Raw genomic sequence first — 5,236 nt, forward strand, 5'->3', positions numbered from 1 at the left:
CGGCCCTATTAAATATTTCGAAAAAAAAGCCGAATAGCACTGGCAATGACGACTGCAACCTTGATATGTATCTTTACCGAGTCCCTCGTCCCGTATCTCTCTGTTCTGCTACATGCATTACGAGGCACTGGCTCCAGCAGTTCGGATATGCCAATTGCTAACCCCGACCTCCGACCACGTTCTACGTGGCGGCCGCTGGGAAAGAAGACGCTCTACGTCTCCCACGGTAGTCGAGGGGCGGCGCTAGTTGACCGGCCTCAGAGCTCTTGTAAATATAAACCCCCGCCTTAAAGTCGAGAGAGAAGCCGCTGTGGGGATAGCGTAATGGCTAACGCACCGCACCGGTTATGCGGAGATGTGGGTTCGAGTCCCGCTCCCGGAAAACGGCGGATTTTTTCTCGACTTATATTTTCGCTTATTTATCAATGAATCAAAAAGAAACGTGACAAGCACACGTCATTCGGCCCTATTAAATATTTCGAAAAAAAAGCCGAATAGCACTGGCAATGACGACTGCAACCTTGATATGTATATATATATATATATATATATATATATATATATATATATATATATATAGAAAGATAGGTCAGCAGTCTACAACGCCAAAGGAGGATTAGGGGTGTGGTTAGGCTCTTTTCTTTTTCACTACGGTTAATGAAGTAAACATTTTTTTTAAATATACAGAAGAAAGAAAGAAAGAAAAACACGCGCCCAGAGTGGGGACCGAACCCACGCCTTTCGATTACATGTCGAATGCCTTACCAATTCGGCTATCTGGGCGACTGTGTTCTCCTTCACTTTCTGGGCTATTTATATTTACTAGAATTGTATCTGACGCTTGAGGGTGGTGGCCAGCGCCACTCTGACTACACGGGGAGAAGGGGACCTTCTTTTCAACCCCCGGGGCGTGACTCAAACGTCTACAGCCTGTCATGAGCGGGTAACTGGCGGGAAGCCCTCTTATGCTACCTAGGCATCAAGGCAGCCAGAACCGAGACCCTCGCTAGGCTTTCGCGGAATAATATAGTAAGGAAATGAGGGGCTCGTTGAGGAAATACAGAAAGATAGGTCAGCAGTCTACAACGCCAAAGGAGGCATAGGGGTGTGGTTAGGCTCTTTTCTTTTTCACTACGGTTAATGAAGTAAACATTTTTTTTAAATATACAGAAGAAAGAAAGAAAGAAAAACACGCGCTGGCCACCACCCTCAAGCGTCAGATACAATTCTAGTAAATATAAATAGCCCAGAAAGTGAAGGAGAACACAGTCGCCCAGATAGCCGAATTGGTAAGGCATTCGACATGTAATCGAAAGGCGTGGGTTCGGTCCCCACTCTGGGCGCGTGTTTTTCTTTCTTTCTTTCTTCTGTATATTTAAAAAAAATGTTTACTTCATTAACCGTAGTGAAAAAGAAAAGAGCCTAACCACACCCCTATGCCTCCTTTGGCGTTGTAGACTGCTGACCTATCTTTCTGTATTTCCTCAACGAGCCCCTCATTTCCTTACTATATATATATATATATATATATATATATATATATATATATATATATATATATATATATATATATATATATATCCCCTATTTTCTTTAGTTTCTATATCTCTTTACGTCGTCTCATTCAACACTCTACACTCATCTTCCCCTTACCGATCACTTGCCACCAATTCACAGTGGCTCAGTAAGCAAGCACCTGCGAGTGATCAGGCACCACAATAATTTTGTTTATCGGACTGGGCGGACAAATCTCATATAGACGGGAGAAGATTTCTCGCTTAGGCAGACAATGAAGGACTATTGCCTTTGAAAATGCCTACTTCTTTCGATATTTTTAAGTAACGATTTACATTTAATGCAAACGTTAATTACTTCTCAACAACCGTAAAGAAGCATTGGAAGTGTGAATGCTTGGCACACTCCCACTGTTCTCCGAACCATTGGTATGCCAAAATTTCCGCTGAACGCACGCATACAAAATTCCCGGCAGAGAGAACACATTACTGCGGAAAAAGAATAAGGTTACATCTTGCAGCACCAGGTGCCGCTTGTTGTCAAGGCACCGGAGCATGGAGGATGCACCATCGTCGCCTTTCTTAACACGAGATGGCTGTAGTTGTCCAGGCTCAGGCAGCAGAAATTATAAATCCAGTACGCGACAGTATGTCCACTCTTTATTACGTCATTTAGAATCGGTGAACTCTTCTACCCATGTCTGTGGCACTGATGTAGGTTTATCAACGAGTACGATTGAAGCACAAAAACTGGCGCTACTGGCCAAGAAGTTGCTGTCAGGTGAATATATAGTATTTGTTGTGTTTGTATGCCATTGTCTCTAATGCGGGAATTTCAAAAAAGAAAGTTTGCATAAGAACTTCTTATTTTTAGTACACTTCACGCGCAAGAACAAGAAAGCAAACAGGCCTCGCGTACTTTTTCGAACTGAACGTGCAAACAACCAAGACGACCAAGCCACCTTAGCTGTAAAAAAAAAAAAAAAAAAAAAAAACAGAACTTGGAATTGAGGAGTGTACGTGTCAGGTTTCTTGTCGTTTTCTTGTCGTTTTTTTAACCGTCGCACATACAGGGAAATATGTATATGATCGGTTTTGTGAAGAAAATAAAATAACTGCGATGTTGTTCATCCTCCTACGCCAGGATTCCTGTGAAGTATTTCTGCATAATGATCGGGAATTGCTAGAAAAAGTGTCAATCCTTGTTGTACACAGTTGAAATATTTGTTTGTACAAATTGTACAATTCTACACAACTACAGCAACAAATCTTTGTTTGGTGGTCCATATAAGAAATTAAAAGGTCGCAGACTCTTGATCATCCCTTTAAAAAAAAAACCGACAGTTTTCATCTTGTTGACTGAACGGGCGTGAAATTCCGAATGCCTCGGAAAGTTGGAATTGCTGAACTTCTATAATTCCGAAGTTTCACTTCAGCGAAATTTAAAAGTGGTGCACCAACAGCATTGTGTTCATGGCGCCAGCATTGCGCTTGTCCTTGTAACCTTGTTGCTCACTTGGTAGTTTGTTACCTCGTTCAGCAATTTCCGAATAGTCACTTCACAGCAATGCAAGTCTCAAAGTTGCGGCTACAAGAAATGCGGCACGAACGTCATTACAGCACGCGGAATCACCCCGAAGCACAACTGTACACTTTATGCGCTTTCGACATTGTGGTTTCGTGAAACAAGCTAAAAAGCGTCCACGTTATTCGGGATTCCTAGCACGTCTCCTGTTGGTCTTCTCTTTACAGGATCTACCTCTGAGTAAGCTTATTATAAGCGTATTATATGTTTTCGGGTTCAATGAATTTTCAAAGTCGGTCGACAATTAGCAGTTTCGAGTTTGAAAGCTGCCTACTGGTGATGAATCGGCTTTTAGTACGTCCTTGTAAACTGCTAGCTTTATTTTTGTACTAAAAAAATATTTATATTTCTCGAGTCGTTTTCAGATTCGGTAAGATTTGGTGCGGGTCTGTCTGTCTGTATGTTCTCTCCGTTGATTCAGTCGACCGGCTAAAAGTGGAAATGATTTCTTGAAGGATAAGTATAGTCTAGTCCACTTATAACAATATCCAAGTGCCAAGGAAATTCCATCGTTATAACCGATTATTGTTATAAGCGGGTCGCGAAATAAAAAGACGGAACAGTGCTCCAAACATGTTATTCGCATGCCAGCAAGGTCGTACTACTACTAATTTGCGAAAAAGAAGCCATAGTCGCTGACCTTTATTTGCCGCGTGTGAAGCTAGGGCAAATCTTTTCGAAGGGCATCTATAGGTGCTTCACCTAGCTGAGGTAAATATCCTTGGCGGAAACAAAGTCCCCGAGGGACTGTGTCACGCATTGGGCCTCCTGAGAAGAAACTATACCTGAGTATGCTGCGCAACCGCGTCATCAGAGTCGTCACTGTTGCAAATTTGGTGGACAATGTAACCGGATTCAATCGTTATATCCGATATCGTGGCACTGGAGCATTGTAAAAAGCGTTTTTTTTACCACAGAAAGAGTACGAAAGTTGACGGTGCCATAGCTGTTCATCGTTGTATCGGATTTATTGTTATAAACGGTATCGTTATAAGTGGACTCGACTGCATAGGCGAAACCTTTCCGAATAACTGAATCTGGATGCATTTGCGATAATAGCAAAAAGAAAACATCAGACATATTTTAGTCAAAATATGAATACATAAGGGATATTTGCAGAGTTTTCTTCATTAAAAATAGATCTGCGCATGGTATTTGCCATAGGAAATAAAAAAAACAGCTATTGACTGCGCCCTCTACAACAACCTTGCAGTGCAACATAAAATTACGCCCATCTTCCCGCTAGGGAACTCTGATGTGATGCGACGCATCGGGGGGTTCAATTGGCGTTTCCGTTGGGTTGATTCTCTAAATCGAGTGAAACGTGTTGTGAACGCGTATGATGCATTCCCATCACATTAGGGTTCCCTCGCCGGAAGATGGGCGTAATTTTACTTTTCATGCACATGCATACGCGACATGACAGAGTACACGTGTTTTAGCGGCGCTGGCCGCCACCACCACCAAGATCTTTATTGCATTTCAGAATTATAGCTTTATGGAAGAAGCGACGGAGTCGTCGTCGTCAAGCGAAGCACAAGCAAAGTCAAGCGCAGTCAAGCGAACGCACTTGACTGAACCGGCGCAGCGCGCTCACCGCTTTATATTCAGCACTTGAAGGAGAGGAGACGAACGGAGGAGAGTTGCGCATGCGCAGCGAGAGCAAATGCGAGAGAGAAGCGTCAGCGAAGCGCGCGCAGCTGTTATGATAATGAGACAGAGAGAGCGCGTTGCACACAGCTGTTGGCGAGAAGAACGGAGGAGAGTTTGCGCATGCGCAGGTGGTGTGCGGACGCCGCGACGACAACGGAGGGACATACCCGAGAGCAAGAGATGCGTTGCATCTAAAAATATGCATAGAAAAAATTAGAGTGGATAGAGTGGAGTGGAATTCATGGGTGGAACACTCGGTCAACGGGGCCCCAGTAGCGGGTGCGCCTGTTTTTGCTCTCTCCAGCAGGTTGAATTGGTCCTGCAGAGATGGGCTTGCCAGGGCCGGGTCCCATGTATCCAGTGAGGTTGGCTGCGTTGAGGGGCTGCTGGTGCCTGTTTCACATATTATTGGGCAGGACCATGTGGCGTGGAGCATCGCGGCTGTCTTGCCACATTTCTTACAGTATTCGTCAAGGTCTCGATG

At 43.9% G+C, this 5,236-nt stretch overlaps 1 non-coding gene across 1 annotated transcript; it reads right to left on the reverse strand.

Moving 5' to 3' along the window:
- Positions 1-711: 711 nt before the first annotated feature.
- On the reverse strand, positions 712-783 carry Trnat-ugu (transfer RNA threonine (anticodon UGU)). The gene has a single exon. It is a non-coding gene; the product is annotated as a tRNA-Thr (tRNA).
- Between the last annotated feature and the right edge of the window lie 4,453 nt (positions 784-5,236).

This window comes from Haemaphysalis longicornis, unplaced genomic scaffold, assembly GCF_048455015.1.
Source record: "Haemaphysalis longicornis isolate Haplotype H1 unplaced genomic scaffold, Haemaphysalis longicornis Haplotype H1 scaffold_12, whole genome shotgun sequence".
Lineage (NCBI taxonomy): Eukaryota > Metazoa > Arthropoda > Arachnida > Ixodida > Ixodidae > Haemaphysalis > Haemaphysalis longicornis.